At 42.4% G+C, this 23,624-nt stretch overlaps 1 pseudogene across 1 annotated transcript; it reads right to left on the bottom strand.

Annotated features, from left to right (window-relative positions):
- Positions 1-718: 718 nt before the first annotated feature.
- LOC149246521 (phenylcoumaran benzylic ether reductase IRL1-like) lies at positions 719-23,090 on the bottom strand (annotated as a pseudogene). The gene is made up of 7 exons (XR_016265567.1): positions 22,992-23,090; positions 13,939-13,945; positions 8,992-9,065; positions 2,022-2,156; positions 1,634-1,858; positions 1,210-1,402; positions 719-1,022 (listed from the first exon to the last, which is right to left on the bottom strand). The product of XR_016265567.1 is annotated as a phenylcoumaran benzylic ether reductase IRL1-like (transcript).
- Positions 23,091-23,624: the final 534 nt, after the last annotated feature.

Below are 23,624 nucleotides of genomic sequence, written 5' to 3'. Positions count from 1 at the left end.
ATTTTTTTTTAAATAAAGTCTTTGTTCATAATTACTTTTACTAGTTACCAACATTAACTTTTCAGGAGGGATGTCACATAATATTTGTGTTATTTGTATTAAATTTTTTATCTTTTTTTTATGATTTGAAAGAGTATAACAATAATTTGAAAGAGTATAATTGTTATATGTTATATGTTTGTTTGTTATATGGTTGTATATAATAAATTTAATAATTTGAGTGTTTCAAATATTTTTACAAATATTGAATTTACTTATATATTTAAAAAACAAATTAAGCAATAAAAATAGACAATCTCATAAAAACTTCTATATTCTAATTTTTATTAAGAAAAGAAAAAAGTTCTCAAAATTAAACTGCTTCCAAACTTTAACGAGAAAATACATTTAAATTATTATCCTTATAAATACTTGGTTTGAATTAAACCTTGGGATTATAATTTACTGAAAAAAAATTATACTTTTTCTTAACTAGCAATGGAAGAAATTGAACAACATAAACTTTAAACATGAAAACTTAGAGTTAATCTTAAGACTTAATAATAAAGAAATTACAATTAACTCTTTTTAAATCTGAAAAGTTATTGTTAATCTTGAAAATTAATAATATAGAAATTATCATAAAACATTTACCAGAATGCATATTATAAAAGCACCTAATCCCACTTGTTTATTTCATGACACAGCCAGTTAATTCAGATAAATTGATTGACGTTCTGTTCAGTAATAGTGTATTTTACTTCCATATAAAATTAAGTGACCTCATACAGCCAACTAATTTACACAAACTGATTGAGGTACTCATCAATGGTAGTACATTTTACTTCTGGAAATAATTCAGTGGCCTCCACCCCATTCGGTCCCATTTTACACAAACTGATTGAGGTACTCATCAATGGTAGTACATTTTACTTCTGGAAATAATTCAGTGGCCTCCACCCCATTCGGTCCCATTTCACAATTTTCTTGAGTAACTTCCACAAAAGTTGAGTGGTAAAGTGATAACAAAAAATTCCCAGTCTCTGGAACAACATATTTTTTACCACCATCAGACAGTTAACATTAAAATAAATTAAAATATTTTTTACCAGCATCAAACAGTTCACATTAAAATAAATAAAATTGTATGATACTTTTCAGCAGAAATCCTTACTTTATCGTGCTACTTGAAATATATCATTGAACAGTGAGTGTCCTGGAAGTACTGACCTTGAATGGATTTGACTATCTGCTCTTCGGGTACATAGACCTTATCCAATTTTGTTCTCCCATAAACCCACAAGCTCTTTTATGGACAAAACGTTAGTAGCAGGTCTCATGTATAGAGTCTTGTTTAAAGTTCTAGGATCATCCACTGCTTTTATTGTGTATGTTGCAGCTTCTTCATCAACTACGAACACAGCTGTATATTCACAATATAATCACATTCAAGATTTACATTTCTTGAAATTGTCTTTCTAATTAATCATATAATTAGTATAGATTTTAAACCAATTTATATGATTCATTCTGTTCACTTAAATGTATTTTGATTTTCATCCTAATCCATATTCCAAAATTTAGAATTAGTTAAAAAATATCATCACTTTCAAAAATATAATAAATTGACAACAAAAATTAATGATCACCACACCTTTGACATTTCCATTTCCAAGAATGACAACTTTGTCCATTGGAGGAGCTGTAAGTCCAGTCTGTCCCAGGCTTGGAACGAAATGCCCTGCAAAATAGTAGCAGGAGATATATGTGTAGGGAATGCCTTCTGCTTCAATTGTCCGACGCAGTTTGGCTTTCAGCTTGAACGCTCCAACCCTATTTCTTCTTCAACAACATTCCCGAACTCCGATGGCGAAACCCTCTGTATCATCATGTAAAATACCATACCATACCCAACCCAACCCAACCCAACCCAACCCAACCGGATATCAAATTTTCCATTCATTAAAATATGATATGGAGATTATATTAGCTATGAAGCAAACAAATCCAATGCATAGCTGTTTCAGAGCAGCTCCTGATACCTTAATAGTGCGAACCTCTTTGATAGCATTGATAATATTGAACTGATCTGCTATCTGCGCTGCGCCTACTGTGGACATCACTACATCCACCAACTTAATTGCCTCCAGTAGGCTTGTGTAATCGTCCAGAGATCCCTGTAGCACATTGAATTTTCTAATGTGAAACTGATCATAGGATTAAATTTTTTTTCCAGTGGAAGAGAGAATCCAGATTGAAGAATCATATACATCAAAAGTGAGCAGATATTTATCCTACAATATTTATGGCAGAAACAAGCAAGCAATATTTATCATACAATATTTATCTCAGAAGCTCAAAATACATCACATCTAAACACATACTTGTCATTCTCAAAACAAGCGCTGCTGCGGTTAGACCAAATATTGCAGAAGTGAGCAGATATTTGTCATACAATATTTATAACCGAAGCAAACAAGCAGATATTTATCATACAATATTTATTGCAGAAGTCTAGAAACAGACGCTGCTGCGTAGCAGCTCCTGCAGGAATCTAACATGGCTGAAACCAACACATCATGGACAGCACATGCAATCATCACAACATGATTACTTGATAGAATAGCAGTGGGTTTGAAAACAATTAATCGCAGCTCCTGCAGGAATCTAACCAACACATCATGCACATCACATGCAATCATCACAACATGATTAATTGATAGAGTAGCAGTGGGTTTGAAAACAATTAAGAGATTAATGAGATTACCTGCAATCATCACAACATGATTACTTGATAGAATAGCAGTGGGTTGTTAAAATTGTAATTTTACGCCGCCCGGTGGTTCAGGAAAACTAGCCGGTCTCCCCGCACCGCCATTCACCAAAGGCGGTATCCGTAGTTGAGGCTCCGAACACATTCACATGCCGCCACGCGTCTCTTGTACGACGCCCAAAACCACTTTCCCCTGACAGTAAAGTTCGTTTGGTTTGCTAGAGGTTGGCGTGCGAACCACTTAGGATCGGCTCAGCGATTTGATCACGTGATCTCAGCCGTTGACTTCCCGAAGATGCATACAGCCCGCATCAAATCAATTTTTACGTGGAGTGCTAGTTTATCACTTGACCGCCGAGAAGGGAAATTTAATGTATTCATTGTTGTTCGTAGAAAGTAGGTAGTTGTCTTAATTTCCTTACGGCACATATAATGTTTTTATGTTTTTGGTTATGGGCATATGTCCCATATGACATACGCTTTATTTTTTATATGTTTTTTTAATACATGTTGTCATACATTAAAAAAAGTCTAAGTGCTGTAGAAGTGTAGTTTTTTTTTAAGTGGTGGCTACGCACGAGAGTGTGATTATCTTTTTGTATATGCACAGCAGTGCTGTAGTGTTTGTCTGGCAATGAAAAACACACGAATGTTTTTGAAGCTGTTTATGTAATATCCACAGCAGTGGAAAATCTGTGAGAGAAGCAGAGTTTTTTTTTGAGATTCTCTCTTTGCACAGAGGAAGAAATATGTAACATAATGTTTGTTTTAATTAATAGAAATGCTTTGTGACTGTGTAATGGTGTCTTCTGAGTCATTTTGGTTTTAAGAGGTTCCTATCAAAAAATCTTGGACAGAGCAAACAGAGCATCGTCTCTGTGGTGAATATTTTGTTGGTTTTGGTATTTCTCCATTGAAAAATACCCAACAGTGGTATCGGCGCTGGCTCAGGCTCTTTAAAGAAGTTAAACAAGCTGAAGGGAGAAGGTTGTTGCTGCAGTAAAACTTCTCAGGCAGACAGAAGACTCAGACAGCGAAAGATTCAGGTATTCCCCAAAAGCATTTCTCTTGTTATTTCTGAAGACAGTCAGTTTTTTTAAAAAAAAATCACAGTCAAGGATTTAAAACCATAGTTCAAGATGCAAGGAATGGCAAGCACAAGCATGGGTATGTTCAACACCCAGCTCCCACACTTTAATGGGAAGAACTATGACTACTGGTCTATAACCATGAGAGCTTTGTTCATCTCTCAAGATATATGGGAACTAGTAGAATATGGGTTTGAGGAACCAGCAGATGAAACTGAGTTCAATGCATTAACTCAGGGAGAGAAGGATCAGCTGAAGCTCAATAGGAAGAAGGATGCAAAGGCCATTGTCTTGTTGTATCAAGCAGTGGACCAGAGTATATTCCCAAGGATAGCAGCAGCTACAACATCACACAATGCATGGCAAACCCTAAAAACTGCCTATCAAGGCATGGAGAGAGTGAAGACAGCAAAATTGCAAATGCTGAGAAAGGATTTTGAAAACTTGAACATGAAGGAGTCAGACAACATTGAATCATTCTTCACTCATGTGATTGGTGTAATCACACAAATGAGAACTCATGGAGAAACAATTGAAGATAGAAGAATAGTCGAGAAAATATTGAGGGTCTTACCCTCAAGGTTCGATGCCATAGTCACCACCATTGAAGAGACAAAGGATCTCTCAAACTACTCAGTTGATGAGCTACATGCATCACTGATAACTCATGAGCAGAGGTTGAGTAGGAATGAAAACTCATCCCTTGAGCAAGCCTTCAAGACCCAGATGTCCTTTGGAAGAGGAAGAGGTTAAGGAAGAGGAAACCGAAGAGGAAGAGGCAGAAGCCAGAACAGAGGTGGAAGGAACAGTCCATCAAATGCACAAGGAAGATGCACCAATACAAATCAGAACCAAGGCCAAGGCAGCAGCCAACAAAGAGAACAGTATCATGCTCAAGGACAAAGGTATGATAAATCTAATGTTCAATGCTATTATTGCAAAAAGTATGGACATTATGCTAGTGATTGTAGAAAGAAACAGCATGATATGAACAACAGACAAAATGCAAATGTTACAAGACAAAACAACAGTCAAGAAAATGTCATGTTAGCTTGTAACATGGCTGAAACACATAGTGATGACATATGGTTTTTAGACTCAGGTTGCAGCAACCATATGGCAGGGAATATAGCCCTCTTTTCAGCCTTAAATCAGAATTTGAAATCAGAGGTCACACTAGGAACTGATAGTAAAGTGTCTGTTATGGGAAAAGGGGAGGTAAAAATATTTACAAAACAAGGAGAAAGGAAAACCATAGCAGATGTCTACTATGTCCCCGGAATGAGATGTAACCTATTGAGTGTTGGACAACTTGTCCAAAAGGGTTACAATGTTTACTTTGTAAATGATGTGTGCACCATCATGGATATACCACCGAGCAAAAGATGCATTGTTGAAGTGAAGATGACAAGGAACAGGATGTTCCCTCTCCGGATCAGGGCAGACTTGAAGAACAAAAAGGAAATGGCAGCGGTCACCCAAGAGGTCTTCCAAAGCGTGCCAAAGGATGAGAACTGGTTATGGCACTTGAGATTCGGGCATCTAAATTTTGGAGGTCTAAACCTATTAAGCAGAAAAGGAATGGTAAGAGGATTACCATTGATAGAGAAGCCATACAGCCTTTGTGAAGGTTGTATATTGGGCAAACAACATAGAGAGAGTTTTCCATCAGGGAAAAGTACAAGGGCAAAGGCACCCTTAGAGATTATCCACTCAGATTTGTGTGGACCAATGCAAGCTCCATCATTAGCTGGCAGCCTATATTTCTTGACATTCATTGATGATTTTACAAGAAAGACTTGGATATATTTCCTCAAGAACAAAAGTGAAGTCTTTGAGAAATTCCAAAACTTCAAAGCACTTGTGGAGAACCAAAGCGGGCTGCACATAAAAGTATTGAGAACTCATAGAGGAGGTGAATATATTTCAAATGAATTCCTAAAGTTTTGTAGAGAAAATGGAATACATAAACAGTTTACAGCTAGGTACACCCCACAACAAAATGGAGTTGTTGAAAGGAAAAACAGAACCATCATGGAGATGGCAAGGAGCATGCTGAAGGCAAAGCATTTGCCAAATGAATATTGGGTTGAAGCTGTACATTGTGCAGTTTATATATTGAACATGTGTCCTACAAAAGCAGTCTTGAACAAAGTGCCAGAAGAGGCATGGAGTGGGAGAAAGCAAGGAGTCACCCACATGAGAGTTTTTGGGTGTGTGGCCTATGCACACATTCCGGATCAGCTAAGGAGGAAGTTGGACAGCAAAAGGGAGAAATGCATCTTCATTGGATACAGTGAGGAATCCAAAGCCTACAGGCTGTACATTCCATCTACCAAGAAGTTCTTTGTCAGCAGGGATGTTCAATTCATTGAAGAGGAAGCTTGGGATGGAAGCATAGAGAAAACAATGAACATTAAAAACTGTTTGTCTCATGATGAGGATGAAGAGGAGGTGGCTGAAATGAATCCCCGAACAGTAGCACCAACACAAGAACAGCAAGGTACACCAGTGAGGATCAATGAAAGTGCTTCTCCAAGCACACCACAAGGAGGAAATTCAAGTGCATCTTCAAGCACTTGCACACCAAGTGAAAGAGGTAAGAAGTTCAGAAACTTAAGTGAAATTTATGATGAAGGAATGAATTCCTTATTTGCCTTGTTTTGTCATGTTGATGATCCTATTCATTTCGAAGATGCTATTAAAGATAGGAAATGGATAGAAGCTATGGATGAAGAGATGAATGCCATAGAGAGAAATAAAACATGGGATTTGGTTGAGTTACCAAAAGGCAAAGAAGTCATTGGTGTGAAATGGGTCTACAAGACCAAGAGCAATGCTGAAGGCAAGATTGAAAGGCATAAAGCAAGGCTGGTTGTCAAAGGCTACAAGCAGCAATATGGGAGAGATTATGAGGAGACTTTCGCCCCGGTTGCAAGAATGGAAACAGTGAGAGCAGTGCTGTCCATAGCAGCTCAAAACAAATGGAAAGTCTACCAAATGGACGTGAAGTCAGCATTCCTAAATGGAGTGTTAATGGAAGAGGTTTATGTGGAACAACCTCTCGGATATGAGAAAAAAGGTGAAGAGCACAAAGTGTGCAAATTGAAGAAAGCTCTTTATGGGCTGAAGCAAGCGCCAAGAGCATGGTACAGCAGGATAGATTCATATCTATTGGATAATGAATTTGACAAATGTGAAGGAGAGCCCACAATCTACATCAAGGAAAAGGATGGTAAAATTTTAATTGTTGTCTTGTATGTAGATGATGTTATTTTCACTGGAAATGATATTTATCTTATTGAGAATTTTAAATCAGTCATGAAGGATGAATTTGAAATGACTGACATGGGTTTGTTGAGATACTTCTTAGGCATAGAAGTAGATCAAAATGAAAAAGGAATTTTTATATCTCAAGCAAGATATGTAAATCAAGTATTGAGCAGATTTAACATGCAAGAATGCAAGGCAGCAATCACTCCCACAGTGATGGGATTAAAGCTCAGCAGAGAGGACAGCAGCAAGGATTTTGATCCTAGCTTGTATAAAAGCATTGTATGCAGTCTTATGTATTTAACAGCAACTAGACCTGATATTATGTATGCTGTTAGTTTGATTTCCAGATTTATGGAGAGGCCAAAGGAGGCACATTGGCAAGCAGCAAAGAGAATTTTGAGGTATGTCAAAGGCACCAAAATGTTTGGCATATTATATAGTGTCTCAGAAAGTTTAGATTTAATTGGATACACTGATAGCGATTGGGCTGGAAGTGTAGACGATCGGAAGAGAACTTCCGGTTATGTTTTTAATATGGGTTCAAGAGCCATTTCATGGGCTTCTAAGAAGCAATCCATTGTAGCATTATCTACAGCAGAGGCAGAATATGTGGCAGTGACAGCAGCAACATGTCAGGCAGTATGGATGAGAAGGATGTTGAGAAGCTTAGGCCAAGAGCAGGCAAAAGCGACAGTGGTCTTTTGTGACAATAGCTCTGCTATTGCTTTGTCAAAGAATTCAGTGTTTCATAAGAGAACGAAACACATCGATACAAGGTTTCACTACATCAGAGAATTATTGACCAATGGAGAAATTGTCCTCAAACATTGCAGGACCCAGGAACAGGTTGCAGACATCTTGACAAAGCCACTGGTTCAGAAGAGTTTCGAATTTTTGAGAAAGTGTTTGGGAATGACTGAACGCGCGGCTGTTAAAATTAAAGGGGAGTGTTAAAATTGTAATTTTACGCCGCGCGGTGGTTCAGGAAAACCACCCGGTCTCCCCGCACCGCCATTCACCAAAGGCGGTATCCGTAGCTGAGGCTCCGAACACATTCACATGCCGCCACGCGTCTCTTGTACGACGCCCAAAACCACTTTCCCCGGACAGTAAAGTTCGTTTGGTTTGCTGGAGGTTGGCGTGCGAACCACGTAGGATCGGCTCAGCGATTTGATCGCGTGATCTCAGCCGTTGACTTCCCGAAGATGCATACAGCCCGCGTCAAATCAATTTTTACGTGGAGTGCTAGTTTATCAGTTGACCGCCGAGAAGGGAAATTTAATGTATTCATTGTTGTTCGTAGAATGTAGGTAGTTCTCTTAATTTCCTTACGGCACATATAATGTTTTTATGTTTTTGGTTATGGCCATATGTCCCATATGACATACGCTTTATTTTTTATATGTTTTTTAATACACGTTGTCATACATTAAAAAAAGTCTACGTGCTGTAGTAGTGTAGTTTTTTTTTAAGTGGTGGCTACGCACGAGAGTGTGATTATCTTTTTGTATATGCACATCAGTGCTATAGTGTTTGTCTCGCAATGAAAAACACAGGAATGTTTTTGAAGCCGTTTATGTAATATCCACAGCAGTGGAAAATCTGTGAGAGAAGCAAGGTTTTTTTTTGAGATTCCCTCTTTGCACAGAGGAAGAAATATGTAACAGAATGTTTGTTTTAATTAGTAGAAATGCTTTGTGACTGTGTAATGGTGTCTTCTGAGTCATTTTGGTTTTAAGAGGTTCCTATCAAAAGATCTTGGACAGAGCAAACAGGGCATCGTCTCTGTGGTGAATATTTTGCTGGTTTTGGTATTTCTCCATTGAAAAATACCCAACATGGGTTTGAAAACAATTAAGAGATTAATGAGATTACCTGGACTAGAGATATGCCTGAGGCCTTGAAGGACTCGAGGAGCTGGGCTTTCTGAGGATTAGAAGCCGTGGATTCTGTGACTAGTGGTGAGCTCCAGTATTGTAGCAATAATGCTACAACTCCTGGGGCTTCCTGTCTCTCATTTTATCAACCCGGTAGTTCGTACAAACTTGGAAGCGACGGTGCTGTATGCACAAGTACTAGCTCTTGTCACAGCTGTCACTTGGTCAGCTGGCACAAGTCCGCTAGGGCTCAAGCCAACTTCTATAGGCTCTCAGAAGAAGCTTGCTAATTGATGGACGAAAGCTAATCTCAAAGGAAAGTTATTCTACTTGACAAAAATGAACTGAGAGCAAATCAAAGCATGTAAACCTAGGAAACCCTAATTCAACTAGTCTGACCTCTATAATGCATGGAATGTGAATGCAACTTCTACCAATGCTGTCACTACCTCTGATAAATGAAAATGCATCATTCTAAACTACTTGCATCATGAAAGTTATGTTTTTGTATTTTCTTGTGAGTGTGTGTGGGATGATGGTGATCTTGAGCTAACTAGGGTTTGGTTGTGCAGATGGGATGGAGAAGGAAGGAAAGCGTGGGATAAGTTGGGGAGGCTAGGAGAGGTCCCTAGGGATCCTTAGCACCCATCCACCGAGGTTCCTCGCATTCAGATGCTCAGCAACTGAGAGAGTGGCCTCCTACAGGATGGCTGTGGAGAATCCTACAAGATACTCTGTTTTCTACAGGATGTCTAGGAATGGCTACAGGATGACCTACCGTGAGTGTTTGGAGTGATGGAGGGATGGTGAAATGGTAGAGGGAGATGTGGAAGGTAGGGATGAGGTTGGTGATGGCCTTAGAAGTGAAAGATTAGGATGGGAGGTGAGTGTAGGAAGGAGGATGGAAGGTGAAGGGCTATGTCAACGAAAGGCTAGAGAATGGAGACACGTGAGGAATGAAAGACTTGGTGAGGTAACATAGCGGAGCAGGGGTCAAAGAGACGTCTGCATGCGTGATCAAGATGGAGGACAAAGTGATGGAAAGAGAGAGAGAGAGCAGTGTAAGTGAAACAAATGATTATGACTGTTACTTAACCAAAAATGCATCAACCTAAAATACTTGTGCTTGTAAATTCAATGAGCAGCAATCGAAATGTGAAAGAGAACGTGCATGAAGCTGTGGTAAGGAAGTGCAGTGCATGAGTGGATGACAAGGAGGCATCTAACGTAACAGTGACTTTATTGCAGCAATCATCAAGTGAAGAAATGCGTGTTTTTGGTGGCTAGCTATGGGCTGCACCCCAATCTTCAAGAAAGATGGCAGTGAGTCCTAACAGCCTTTTTGTTGGAGCTCCAATGGACTCTATCTATCCTCTGCTACACTAAATGACTGTAAACAAACTCACCATAAGCAAATCCTATCTACTCATGAAAAAGACCAACTCATCAACTTGTAATTCGAATTGCATGTGTAAATGGAAAGCTCACAATGCTGAAATGAAATGGAAATAACACTACAACAGAGGGGATCTATAGCTCTCAGGTTGGGCCCTAACCTGAGAGCTATAGTCTCCTTAAGAAACTCAGAACTAGATCACAAACTGTCTTCTTTATTCATAACTGATATCATGCCAAATTGGCTTACAAAAAGGAACGAAAACTGAACTATGCTCCAAAATTACAATAGCAATACGAGAGGTTCAACAACCTAACCAAGGCTAAGGCCTCTATATTTATACAAAACGATGCTCCAACAAGTATCCATGATTCTAGGAGCTCGGCTGTTCAATCTATAGTTTAACTGCTGATCCTGTAGGATGATCATAAATGCTGTTTCCTGTAGAGCAGTTTTGAACTGCTGTTCCTGTAGAACAGCTGGCCGTGTATTAAGCTTGGAGGGAGGATGGAGTGGGGCTCGGAGTTCTTGGTGAGGATCATGAGGAATTCCCCCCAAGACCGTGGACAACCTCTCCTTACGTCAGCAATGCCAACTCGTTGTCTCCTTGCCACCTTTTCGTTGTCTTTTGCTCCCTTTTAATGCCAAAACCTGGAATCACAATGCATTAGCTACGTAGATAAAGTGCCTATCCTTTCTCCTACAAACAACATGAATAAACTAAGAAGTGTATGCATAAACAATAAAAATGAATGGTTTGAGCAAGCAAAATAGGCCAAAATGAGCCCAAATTGTACCAAAATTGGGGCTCATCATCACCCCCCAGCTGAACCATTTGCTCATCCTTGAGCAACCGTGTCCCTGCTCCTCGTCCTTGGCCGAGGACTCGGGACCAGAACAGGCTGTTTCTTTTCTGCTTTTGATGGCCCTGCCTTTTCTGCCCCTGATGGCGATGAGGGTGATGCTTCCTTCCCTTTTTCTATTTCTTTGAGTCGGGCTTCAGAAGGTGACTGGCCTATCTTTCGAGTCCAGGAGGTTATTTTTGGGCTCCCCTTTTCTGGGGTGGTTGATGTTTTAAAGGGGGTCCTTGGACTGGTTGAAGTAGGTACATCCCCTGAAGTGGTTTGGCTGCTCGGTGGAGGCCGTGGCTTGCCCATGGTCATCCTTTTGCTCCTCCTGACTTCAGGTGGTAGAGGGGTCTCCCTCTCCCTTTTCTCTTTTGGTTTTGGAGGTGTGCTGAGGGCAGCCAGTGCCACTGCTGCCTCCTTCTCAAGAATGCCAGCCTTCTCTTTCTTGCGATTTGCCCTCTCGGAGCTCCTTGTAGAAGGCCTCTCCTTTTAAGATTTCGGGCTTCTTGTGGAAGACCCTGCTTTGCCTGCTTCCGGGCTTCCTGTAGAAGACTCTTTCTTTGTCTTCGGACTCTCTATAGGAGGCTGTTTCTCAATGTCCTTCGGGCCTCTTGTAGAAGCCCCTCTTTCCAATCTTGGGCTTCTTGTAGAAGCCCCTGTCTCTGTCTTCGGGCTTCCTGTAGAAACCCGGGGTTGCACTTTCAGGCTTCCTGTAGAAGCCTCTTTCTCCTTTTTTGGGCCTCCTGTAGAAGCCTGTCCTCCAATGATTTTCGGGCTTCCTGTAGAAGCCTTGGTTGTTGCTCCTGGGCTTCCTATAGAAGCCTGCTCCTTACTGATCTTCGGGCTTCCTGTAGAAGCCTTTGTCTTTGTTTTCGGGCTTCCTGTAGGAGCCTGTTTTTGTGTCTTCGGGCTTCCTGTAGAAGCCTCTGCTTGCGTTCCTGTAGATGCAACTTCCGCCACCTTTTCTTTCTTGGCTGCATGGAATTTGCTTTTGGCTTTGCCTGTAGGAGCTGACGAGGTGCTTGGGCCGGCAGGGGCCACCTCAGTTTTGACTGCCCTGCTTTTCAACCTCTGTTCCCTTGCTGACAGGATGGGGGTGTCTTCTTTTGCTTTGTCATCCTTTCCCTCCTCCTTCTCTTTTCGTTCTTTCTTCTGTGATGGAGTCGGGGCCTTTTTGCTTTTCCCTTTCTTACTCTTGGCTACGGGCTCTTCTTCTTCACCGCTAGAGGACCCTGTCTCTCCAAGCAACATTTTTATGTCCCCTTCTCTTGTTAAGTTCCTAAATGATTCCCATGCGAGGGGGACTTTATATGAGTGGAGAGAATCCTCCACGAGCAATTTTATCATCCCATGATGGGCTATCTGATCAGGGATTCCGTCCTTGAGCTTTGTAGAGCACTCTATCAAGGACTGCAGTAAAAAGTAAGGAATGCTCAGCCTCTGTGCTACAGGGAGGTCAATCTGGTGTCGTAGTTCATTGAGCAGCCTGAAGTGATACGCATATATGATGATGTAACGACCCTCACAGGTGATATATTTCATAATTTGAAAACTGACTTCGTGCCACGGTGGTGACAGGCTGGTCCTTTTCACCCCATTCTTGTCCTCTGTGAATGATTCTTCAAGCGGGAAGAACTCCTTCTTTGCTTGTTGGCTCTGCTTGTGCTCTTCTTTATCCCACGGCAGACCCATGGGCAGCTCTGTAATCCGACTGATATGCTCTGGGGTGAGTTCGAGGCTGAGACCTCTGAAGGTTACCGTGGCCAATGTCTGTGATTTAGGCTGCAGAGCCTGAAAAAATTCCTCGGCTACTTCATCATCGTAGCCCTGTAGTTTATCACAGAAAGGCATCCATTGCGCTCTAGTAAAGAGCTCAACCACTTCCGGGTTTCTCCTTAATGCATTTGAATTAGTGGGCTCTCGCCTGATAAACCCGCCAGGCATGATGAACACAGTGGTTTATACCAGAGGTGGTGGACACACAGGAAATTCGGTATTAAAGACAGAGTATGCAATGAATTCACAAAACCACAGTCTAATTATGCTGTTATCCTGTAGAAGCGATAGTATAGGCACGATAATTCAATATCTTTTATGACCAGACTGTGAGTAATAACCTTGCCACCTTTGAAACCCAATTGTGGAAGGAGTTTCAGGGTTACCTCTTTTCCGCCACCTTTTTTTACGTGAAGACTTCACCTTCCTGTAGATATTGCTTTCCTGTAGATACTGCTTCCTCTAGAAACTGTTCCTGTAGGAGCAGTGCGCAGACTTCGGAGGGAGCTATAGTTGGACAACGGTCGAGAGGTGCCTTACCAGCGTTCAGGTAGCCGAGAGCTTGGCGTATCAACATGCAGAGGCAAGCAGAGGATCGACTCGAGTTTTGAAGTGAGGTTGATGGAGATACACGCTTAATCGAGCCGATTAGATTTTGAATCGGCGCAGCTCGTGGCGCGGGGGTGAGCTGTCCCCGCCGGACCGTTGGGTGACGTCACCCATCATCCGCCTGCACATTCGTTTGTTGCCGCATTCATTCCCACAGATCTGCTGCCGCCCTTTTCGGTTAAACTTCACTTCTCGGTTGACGGGACTGATCTTCACGTGCTTGCTGCGTGCTTCTTTCGTCGTGGCTGCCACCTCGTCCTCTGACTATCCCTTTACTAACCGATGTGGCCAATCACTGGCCTTTAGGCCGCTCAACCATTCACCTTTTTGCCATGCAAAACAAATCGAAGTAATAATCATGCAGTTTGATGGAGAGAAGGATTAGAACACTTACCTGCGCACGGCTGCACATGATTTCCAGTTTTTTTGAGCGATGGATCTACCTGCCGCATGTGGCTGCACATTCCTGTAGGCTCGTGGTTACAGGATGCTGGTGATGGAGTGAATGGTTCTGCGTTCATGCGCCCGTGTTTGATCTCAGATGGCGGTGCTGTGAACGGTCTTCACTTGAGCAGGTTGAACTGTTACAGGATCCCCGCGAGGGGTCTTGTCACCGTTCTTTCTCCTCGGGTGTATGCTGCATGCTGGCGGTTCTGGCTTCTCGATCACGATCCCAGCGCTTCTGGTGTATCAACGTGGATGTGGTATGGTTCTCGGTGCCTAGTTTTTCTTTGACAGATGCTTTCTCACGAGAACTGATTACTTTGTTGTGCTGCTGCAGGGATCTTGGTTGCATGGCAACGAGGATGGTGGAGGACGATAATGGCAATGTTCAGGGGAGCCATCATTGGCATGCATGCATTCAATCCACTCCTCAGTCGCTAGATCTTCATTTGAAACACATTTCGGCCATCGTAACCTTCTACAGGAAGTTTCCTGTAGAACACAGAGCTTCCTGTAGAAACTTTGCACTTTCCTGTAGAAGATCTGCGTCTTCCTGTAGGAAGACTGTCTGTTCCTGTAGAAAACTATATCTTCCTGTAGAAGATCCAAATCATGATGAAAATTGCACGTACCTTGGAAAACATTGTTATTCTTGGAGGAGGTGTGATGACATCCTTTGATAGCATGATGAAGGCCCCTGGCTTGGAATGGAGAGGCTTCTTCTCCTCCATAGAACATCTGCATGCAAAACTTTTATTGTGCTGTTTTTTTTCTTCTTCTTTTTTTTTTTTTTGTTTTGAAAAGATAGCAGGGGCGCCCCAGAGAGGTTTTCACCCTTGCTACTTGCCCTGAGCGCCTCAGGGAGGTTTTCACTCAAGGATATTTTTTCTTAAACTTTCTCTTTTTTCGAAAGACAATAGGAGCGCCTCAATGAGGTTTTCACCCCTACTGCCTGCCTTGGGCGCCTCAGAGAGGTTTTCACCCAAGGATCTTTATTACTTTTCTTTTTTTTTTCTTTTTCCTTTTTCCTTTTTTCTTTTTTTTTTCCTTTTTTTTTTTTTTTTTTTTCTTTTTTTTTTTTTTTTCTTTCTTCAGGGCATGCCCAAAATGGAGGCAGAACCCTTCTCTATGACCAAAACAGATTTCTCCATAGTGCTGATAAACTCTTGTCTTGAGGGAGGCTTCCTGTAGATCTTCAATCGGTGCCCATTGACAAGCATGGGAATGGCTTCCTCATCAATGGTTCGAATGAGGACAGATCCATTGTCATGGCACTGCTCCACTACATATGGCCCTAGCCATCTGGTTCTTAACTTCCCCTTGAAATCTTTGAATATGGAGTCATACAACAAAGCCCAATCTCCCGGCTGAAATTGCGTGTCATGGAGATGTTGGTCATGCCACACCTTCCTCTGAAGTTGAACCACTTCTGAGTGAAGGAGGGCCTGCATGCGGTGCTCATCCAGTCCATTCAGCTGCAACAACCTTTCTTGCTGTGCATGGATGAGATCTAAGTCCAGCTGAGCTGCCATCCTCAAAGTGTTATACTCAAACTCAATGGACAGCAAAGCTTTCTTCCCATAGACCAGCTCATAAGGTGTGAAGCCGGTGGTGGTCTTCCAAGTGGTGTTGTAAGCCCAGGTGGCTTCAACCAGGCGATCTTCCCAGTCCTTTCTGCTGCTGCTCACCACTTTGGTCAAGATCCCCTCTAATGCTCTATTGGTGACTTCCACCTGCCCATTTGCTTGAGGATGATAGGGAGTGGAGGTTCTATGCTTGATCTTGTGATGAGCTAGGAGATCTTCAACCAAGTGGGAGGTGAACTGGCTCCCTTGATCGGTGACCAGCTCTCTTGGATAGCCAAACTTATAGAAGATGTTCTCTCTCAAGAACTCGGCCACTTTTTCTTCTGTTGCTGCTTTGATGGCTTTGGTCTCTGCCCACTTTGTCAGGTAGTCAGTGCATACAATGATGTAGGATCTTTGCCTCGAAGAGGGATTGATTGGACCCACAAAGTCCATGCCCCACTTCTCAAATGTCTCAAGAGTCACTTGAGGTTGGAGAGGCATCTCATCCCTTTGGGTCGGTTTTCCCATTCTTTGGCATTGGTCACACTGGCTGACATATCTTCTGACATCTTGATGAAGTGTGGGCCAATAGTAGCCTGCCTGCAGAATCTTGAAGGCAGTTCTCTTTGCTGCAAAGTGTCCTCCACAAGGCCCATCATGACAGGTGAGGAGGATGTCAAAGACTTCCTCTTCCCTTACACAACGCCTTAAGATCTGATCGGGGCCAAGCTTGAACAGGTTGCCCCCAATCCATGTAAATGAGGCACTCTTTCTGATGATTTTGCTCTTCTCCTTTGAAGAGAGGTGCGGAGGGAACTGAGCTGAAACAAGGTAGTTTGATATATCAGCAAACCATGGAGAGAGTACTGATATAGCAAACAGATACTCATCAGGCATCTGATCATCCACTGTCCCATCTTCATCTGCAGACAAATCCAATCTAGACAAGAAGTCAGCAGCAACATTTTCTCTCCCTGGTTTATCAACAATGGTTAGATCAAACAGCTGCAATAAAAGTAACCATCTAATAATACGAGCATTCACATCTGGTTTATTCATCAAATATCTAATAGCAGCATGGTCAGTATGTACAAAAGTCTGGTAACCAGTAATATAATGACGGAACTTGTTCAGTGCATGGACCACAGCTAAGAATTCCTTCTCGGTTACAGTGTAGTTCAGCTCGACCTTGGACAAGTTTTTGCTAACGAAGTAAATGGCATATGGGAGTTTTTCCTCAACTTGTCCTAAGGTTGCACCTCTGGCTTTGTTTGAGGCATCAGTGTGGATGTGGAACGGTAGGGCCCAGTTTGGACCTCTCAAGATTGGTGCAGACACCAACTTGTCCTTTATCTCATTCAAACTCTTCTGACAATCGTCAGTCCACTTAAACTCCACATCTTTTGCCAACAGACCAAACAATGGTGAGGCTAACTTGCTGAAGTCCTTAATGAATCTCCGGTAGTATCCTGCTAATCCCAAGAAACTCCGGACATCCCTTACTTTTTGAGGAGGTGGAACCCTTTTGATGAGAGCAATTTTGTTTGGATCCACCTGCAATCCTTGGGAAGAAATAGTATGGCCTAGCACGGTCCCCTCAGTCATTAGGAACTCACATTTCTCAGGACTAAGGGACAAGTTCATCTCAGTGCACTTGGTGAGGACCTTTCCCAAGTTGGACAATGCTTCCTGGAAGTTGGCCCCATAAGGGGTAAAGTCATCCATGTATATTTCCACTGCATCATGGACCAACTCCGAGAAGATGCTTAAGACAGCTCTCTGAAAAGTAGCAGGAGCATTGCATAGCCCAAAGGGAAGGACTCTGTAGGCAAAGGTACCCCAAGGACAGGTGAAGGTGGTCTTATCTTGGTCTTCCGGGCTGATTTGGATTTGATTGTACCCGCTAAACCCATCCAGGAAAGAGAAGAACTTCTTTCCTGCCAGTCCATCCAACACTTGATCTATGAAGGGTAGGGGGAAATGGTCTTTCTTGGTAGCTTTGTTCAGCTCCCGGTAATCTACACAGATCCTCCATTTCCCATTCTTCTTGGGAACCAACACTAGAGGGGACACCCATTCACTATCTGAGATGGGGTAGATGAATCCGGCATCCAACAGTTTTTGCAACTCTTCCTTGACAATGTCCTTGAGGGCTGGATTCATCCTCCTCTGGGGTTGCCTAACTGGTTTACAATCCTCTTTGATGTATATATGATGGGTACAGACCGAGGGATGGACTCCTTTCATCTCCTTATAGCTCCAAGCAAAGGCATCTAAGTGGCTGGACAATAGGCTACACAACTCCTTCTCCTGGGAAGGAGATAGGGAGGAGCTGATCTTCAATGCTCTCTCAGGGCCGAACTCCACATTCTTAACTCTGGGAGTGACAGGGTTGGTTGTACAAAGATCCACTAAGGTGCTGGCTTGGGCATCCTCCACCAATTTTTCTAAGGGTAGTGCACTGGTAGGTGGGTTTTGGATCAATTTCTCGATCAAATCATCCTCGGTTGGGGGATTTCTTCTATTGGTTTCTATGGTACATAGAGGTGCTGAATACACCTCGTCTTCTTCTCCTTCTTCCAACCAGAGTGGTAAGTCATGCTCTAAAGAGGGTTGGGCAGGAGGGTATAGGACAAGTTGCTTGGACATAGGACCATTTTTTATGGTCATATTTCCAGCACGACAACTGATATAGGCATCTGCAGTGGCTAACCAAGGCCTTCCCAAAATGAGGGGATATCCAGTAAGCTTTGCCTTTGGTTGCAGAACCAGGAAGTCTGCAGGATACTCCCAAGAGTCAATAGAGACCAAGACATCCTCCACAATTCCTTCGGGAGTCACAGTGGAGCGATCTGCTAATTGCAGTACTGTCGAGGTCTTCTTCAAGGAACCTTGAAGATTGAGCTTGCACATGGTATCCCTGGTCATTACATTAATGGCAGGCCCCAGATCAATCAGGGTGTGGGGTATGATGGTGCCATTGATGTGGACATCTACTACAGGACTTCCAGGATCTAAGTACTTTGGGCAGATGACTTGTCCTATCATAAGGTCAGACAGTTGTCCTATGACATTGATAGTTGAAGCATCTTTCTTCCGTCTGCCTGGATGTTTGAAACACTTCTCCTTAACCAGCTTGTTATAGATTGGCACATCCTTGATGGCCTGGAGAAGGGGTATCTTCACACACAACTGCTTGAGCTCTCCCAGAAGCTCATCTTCCTCCGGGTTGGGTTGTGTGGTGGCTGTAAGTCTCTCAGGAAAGGGTGGAATAGGCTTTGGTTCACTTTCTTGATGGTCTTCCTCCTCTTCTGGGGGAGGAGGTTGGCGATCTGGAAGAGTCTTTCCAGATCTAAGATTGATCTCCTGGATCTCCACAGCATAGGTAGGGCATGAGGTCTCCCCAGTATATACCTGCTGATCCTGTCTATTGTTGGGGTTCGGGTTCGGTTGAGCAGGCATTTGAGGTTGCCTTGGAGGAGCAGGAGGTAATGGTTGTGGTTGAACTGGAGGTGGAGGCAGAATGGCGGGAGGATTGTTGTATTGAGGCCTCCACCCCGACTGAGGTGCACTCCATTGAGGCTGCGACTGGGTATGTGAGTGATATGGATGAGAAGTAGGTTGAGTAGGGTACTGAGGTGGATAAGACCATGGAGGAGGCATGGACCAGGAAGGATGAGCAGGGGGACCCCAGGAAGGCATGGGAGTCAAGTGGTTGGGGTTGTAATAAGCTTGAGATGCCCCTTGCATCCCCTGCTGATAAGGTCTAGATCCTTGAGGCCTCCTTTGGTTGATGAAGTAGAGAGGTTCAGTGGGGGCTTCAGTTCCTTGGTACATAGCTTTAAACCCAGGCAAGGTTGGACACTGATTTGTTGGGTGGTCCTCCTCACAAATGAAACACACTTCAACCGAATGCAATGGACATTCATTGTTAGGGTGTCTTTTGGTGCACCTAGGACAGAAGACAGCCAAGGCTCTCTCAGCTTCCTATTTCTTTTGCTGGATCCTGAATGTGTCCAGCTGCATGGCAATGGTATGTCTCACCTCACTCTTAAGATCTTCTAATTGGTTTGTAAGCTCATGTTTGGAGAAAGGGACACCGGTGGAGAGGAGGTTTCCTCTACCTCGTTTTCTAGCTGCCCTGGAATGATTTCGAAACACAGTCTTGATGTCCTCATAAGGTAGTTGGTAAATGTCCCCCCCAGCTAACATGTGAAGGGTATCTAAGAGATCTTCAGGTACTCCTCGGAGCAGAACCAACTTAAGGGATTCAGGGTCAAGTGTGCACCTAGCCCGCTTGTAACTAAGTTGGAACCTTTCCTCATAGTCCTCTAAAGATTCATCGTTTCCCATGGTCATCCGAAAGATTTCCCCCTTTGTTTCCTTGGACCTACAATAATCCCGGTACTTGGTGTTGAAGGCTTGCTGCATCTGAGCCCATGTGGTGATACTATTCCCAGGCAAACCCATGAACCAGCGTAGTGCTGCATCCTTGAGAGTAGAAGGGAAAAGTTTTAGCTTTTGTTCATCCTCAGTATAGTCATAGGTTCTACAGAGGACAACAAACTCAAATAAGAAGGTATCAGGATCCTCAGTGGTCATTCCATGGAAGTGAGGCAAAGCAGAGGGGCTAATGTTTTTCATTTTCATCTCACCATTGGTCTCTCGGATGGGGAAAGCTCCTTCTATCCTCTCATCCTCTCTATTGTCAGCCATAGCTTTAGGTGGAGTGGTCTCTAACTCTTCTTCTTCTATAGGATTTCGGTATGTCTTGGGATGTTCACCTATAGTTTCCTCTGAATCACTGTCACCACCGAAGAGTGAAGGGTGACTAAGTGATGTGGTGGGGGTGTTTGGTAGGAATTTGCCTGATCTATCTCGGTTCCTACGAGGCATGAAATGGAAAAGAATTCTCTTTTTTGATTGCTTTTGTTTTTCTCCGTGCACCTGCAAAAATGAAACAGATTGATTGCAAAATTGAAATTCTAATCTACACTTGCAGAATCGAAAGTCTAATCTATGAAAGCAGGAAATGCTAATCTATGAAAGCAGGAAATGCTAATCTATGAAAGCAAGAAATGCTAAGCTATGAAAGCAGGAAATGCTAAGCTACTTTTGCAGAAGGGAAATGAAATAAACTACTAAGCAGAAGTAAGAGTACGAAAGTAGAAGAAAAGCAACAATTACTAATACTCTGACGCTTCCCCGGCAATGGCGCCAAAAAGATGGTGAGCTCCAGTATTGTAGCAATAATGCTACAACTCCTGGGGCTTCCTGTCTCTCATTTTATCAACCCGGTAGTTCGTACAAACTTGGAAGCGACGGTGCTGTATGCACAAGTACTAGCTCTTGTCGCAGCTGTCACTTGGTCAGCTGGCACAAGTCCGCTAGGGCTCAAGCCAACTTCTATAGGCTCTCAGAAGAAGCTTGCTAATTGATGGACGAAAGCTAATCTCAAAGGAAAGTTATTCTACTTGACAAAAATGAACTGAGAGCAAATCAAAGCATGTAAACCTAGGAAACCCTAATTCAACTAGTCTGACCTCTACAATGCATGGAATGTGAATGCAACTTCTACCAATGCTGTCACTACCTCTGATAAATGAAAATGCATCATTCTAAACTACTTGCATCATGAAAGTTATGTTTTTGTATTTTCTTGTGAGTGTGTGTGGGATGATGGTGATCTTGAGCTAACTAGGGTTTGGTTGTGCAGATGGGATGGAGAAGGAAGGAAAGCGTGGGATAGGTTGGGGAGGCTAGGAGAGGTCCCTAGGGATCCTTAGCACCCATCCACCGAGGTTCCTCGCATTCAGATGCTCAGCAACCGAGAGAGTGGCCTCCTACAGGATGGCTGTGGAGAATCCTACAGGATACTCTGTTTTCTACACGATGTCTAGGAATGGCTACAGGATGACCTACCGTGAGTGTTTGGAGTGATGGAGGGATGGTGAAATGGTAGAGGGAGATGTGGAAGGTAGGGATGAGGTTGGTGATGGCCTTAGAAGTGAAAGATTAGGATGGGAGGTGAGTGTAGGAAGGAGGATGGAAGGTGAAGGGCTATGTCAACGAAAGGCTAGAGAATGGAGACACATGAGGAATGAAAGACTTGGTGAGGTAACAAAGCGGAGTAGGGGTCAAATAGATGTCTGCATGCGTGATCAAGATGGAGGACAAAGTGATGGAACGAGAGAGAGAGAGCAGTGTAAGTGAAACAAATGATTATGACTGTTACTTAACCAAAAATGCATCAACCTAAACTACTTGTGCTTGTAAATTCAATGAGCAGCAATCGAAATGTGAAAGAGAACGTGCATGAAGCTGTGGTAAGGAAGTGCAGTGCATGAGTGGATGACAAGGAAGCATCTAACGTAACAGTGACTGTATTGCAGCAATCATCAAGTGAAGAAATGCGTGTTTTTGGTGGCTAGCTATGGGCTACACCCCAATCTTCAAGAAAGATGGCAGTGAGTCCTAACAGCCTTTTTGTTGGAGCTCCAATGGACTCTATCTATCCTCTGCTACACTAAATGACTGTAAACAAACTCACCATAAGCAAATCCTATCTACTCATGAAAAAGACCAACTCATCAACTTGTAATTCGAATTGCATGTGTAAATGGAAAGCTCACAATGCTGAAATGAAATGGAAATAACACTACAACAGAGGGGATCTATGGCTCTCAGGTTGGGCCCTAACCTGAGAGCTATAGTCTCCTTAAGAAACTCAGAACTAGATCACAAACTGTCTTCTTTATTCATAACTGATATCATGCCAAATTGGCTTACAAAAAGGAACGAAAACTGAACTATGCTCCAAAATTACAATAGCAATACGAGAGGTTCAACAACCTAACCAAGGCTAAGGCCTCTATATTTATACAAAACGATGCTCCAACAAGTATCCATGATTCTAGGAGCTCGGCTGTTCAATCTATAGTTTAACTGCTGATCCTGTAGGATGATCATAAATGCTGTTTCCTGTAGAGCAGTTTTGAACTGCTATTCCTGTAGAACAGCTGGCCGTGTATTAAGCTCGGAGGGAGGATGGAGTGGGGCTCGGAGTTCTTGGTGAGGATCACGAGGAATGCCCCCCAAGACCGTGGACAACCTCTCCTTACGTCAGCAATGCCAACTCGTTGTCTCCTTGCCACCTTTTCGTTGTCTTTTGCTCCCTTTTAATGCCAAAACCTGGAATCACAATGCATTAGCTACGTAGATAAAGTGACTATCCTTTCTCCTACAAACAACATGAGTAAACTAAGAAGTGTATGCATAAACAATAAAAATGAATGGTTTGAGCAAGCAAAATAGGCCAAAATGAGCCCAAATTGTACCAAAATTGGGGCTCATCAACTAGAACAAATGTGGGATGGCCACCAGCAATACTGGCTTTCGCAATATAGCGACCAATGGAACTTGTTCCACCAATTATGAGAATCATGCTGCTCGCCATATCGTTTTCCGATCAAAGGATTTTACTTTTGTGAGAATGCCAAAGTTGTGTGCTATTAATAGGCAGAGTGGTCTGTAACAATTTCGTTTTGAAAAGAAATTTTAGGAAATTTAGATTACAACAATGAAGTTTTATGAAATTTTTATTAAAATTTTGACTAAAATTTAGAAATTTAAATTATAATAATTAAATATTTTTTATTATTATAGTATAAATCCATTTCAGCTATAAATTTTTTTTCAAACATTACTATAGTATACTTTACTATATTCCACCCACTTTAGACCTCCGTAATAGAAAACAACATTAAATAAAAAGAAGAGATAGCAATGTAACAGAGACTGTGACATCATGAGAGGAACACTTATGGTCTTCACAGCGTTGCTGTGATGGTGCTATTCAGGATAATGTTTGGCGTGCTCTGAAAAGAAAGATATTTTAATTTGTTTTACTAGTGTGATAATGAGTTCCCATATTATGACATTATTATTATTAATTTTTTAATGTGGTTTTAAACATGAAAACATTGAATCG

Source organism: Pinus tabuliformis, chromosome 7 (genome assembly GCF_031772625.1).
Source record: "Pinus tabuliformis cultivar Carrire ecotype Pingquan chromosome 7, CPIR1, whole genome shotgun sequence".
Classification (NCBI taxonomy): Eukaryota; Viridiplantae; Streptophyta; class Pinopsida; order Pinales; family Pinaceae; genus Pinus; species Pinus tabuliformis.
The sequence above is the reverse complement of the archived record's forward strand: the minus strand, read 5'-3'. Positions and strand labels throughout refer to the sequence as shown.